The sequence below is a fragment of the Chrysochloris asiatica genome, unplaced genomic scaffold, assembly GCF_000296735.1.
Source record: "Chrysochloris asiatica unplaced genomic scaffold, ChrAsi1.0 scaffold00007, whole genome shotgun sequence".
NCBI lineage: Eukaryota > Metazoa > Chordata > Mammalia > Afrosoricida > Chrysochloridae > Chrysochloris > Chrysochloris asiatica.
The window spans coordinates 16,196,605-16,198,009 of NW_006408525.1; positions in this window are offsets into that span (position 1 = coordinate 16,196,605).

The following is a 1,405-nucleotide window of genomic DNA, read 5'->3' on the forward strand; positions in this document are numbered from 1 at the left end:
GTGTGTGCCTAAAAAGGCAAGAAGTGACTGGCTTACCACGCTTTCAAGAGGGAACCTAGTTCCAGACAGGGTGGGGATAGGCAGAACCTCCATTGAATGATTTCCAAACTGTTGGTACCGGGCTGACAAAAGGAAGTGGAGATAAGACTCTTGTGGTACAACAGTGAATTCCTGCTGCCAGGACTGACTGCCAGGGTTGGAAATATAGAGGCAGATTTTTTTTTTCCTCTTTTTTTTTTGGCAAAAGGAGGACAGTGATTGATTTTGCAGCCTATGAGCAGAGGACCCTGCGACCATCAAGCAAGAAGAGCAGAAAGTGTGATCCTACCCAGAGAGGCAGTGAAGCCAGGCATGGAGACAGATGTTGGCGTGGACAGATGGAGTGGCTGGGGACAGGGGACTCAGGGAGGGAGAGGAGCTGTTTGCTGACAGCCGGGGGTGAGGGGTGGGGCCTTGTGGGGTGTATCCTTTGGTTATTTGATGACGCATGGAGGGGATTGTAATCATTGTAATAAAATGATATATGAAAGGATGATTGTGAAGCTGAAGAGGGACAGAGGCAAATAATGATGTATGCACAACCTTGGAACAACAGGGCTCTGGGATGCAGAGATTGAGACATGGTTGGAATGGGGAAAAAGGGGGAATAATGTTAAAATGCTTGGCTGTCGGTTGAATCTTGGTGTCCCTGGAATACCACTATAAGACACAGGAGGGGGAGAGAAAGGAATAGCCAGAAATACTACTATAGTAAGCTTGTAAGTCTGTCTTCTGCCTATAACTGATTGGAATCCCTAAAATGGGGCTACAACTTGCCCAGTGAAGGAGGCTTCCTGTGGAGCCTCTGCATTACACAAGACCATAGATGGAATCCTGAACAGCATCCAGAATCTTCTGAGGGGAAATTTCCACTTGAAAGGACAAGCAGACCAGCCTGGAGTGGCCAGAAGAGCAGAAGATACTTCCTGAAAGAAAGACTGACAGGAAAAATCCAGAACAATATAGGCAGATCAACTGATTACTACAAGAACAAACAAGTGGCTTGCCCAGGAGACATCAAGTCAAGTGGTCGGGTCACCCTCAGGCAAACCCCCTTCTAAGAGTAAGACTCAATGGGAACACATACTCTGATTAGTGACCATGTTCGTCACTGATAAAGGGAAATGAGGGAAGAGCAACAACGAAGCTACAAGCTAAACCCTACAATGCTCAATAGACTCCTGTGAACCTGGGTGGAGACCTGGCTGGCCAGAAGTGTGGCAAGTCCAGGGGACTCTTGGATCCAGAGTCAGTGACATAGCCACAAAGGACTAGAGTGGAGAGTGAAGTGTCCAGCTGATAAGAAGAGAGGACATATGCGTAAGAACACTCACACTTGCAGATAATACCCACCTGACCTGGTTTC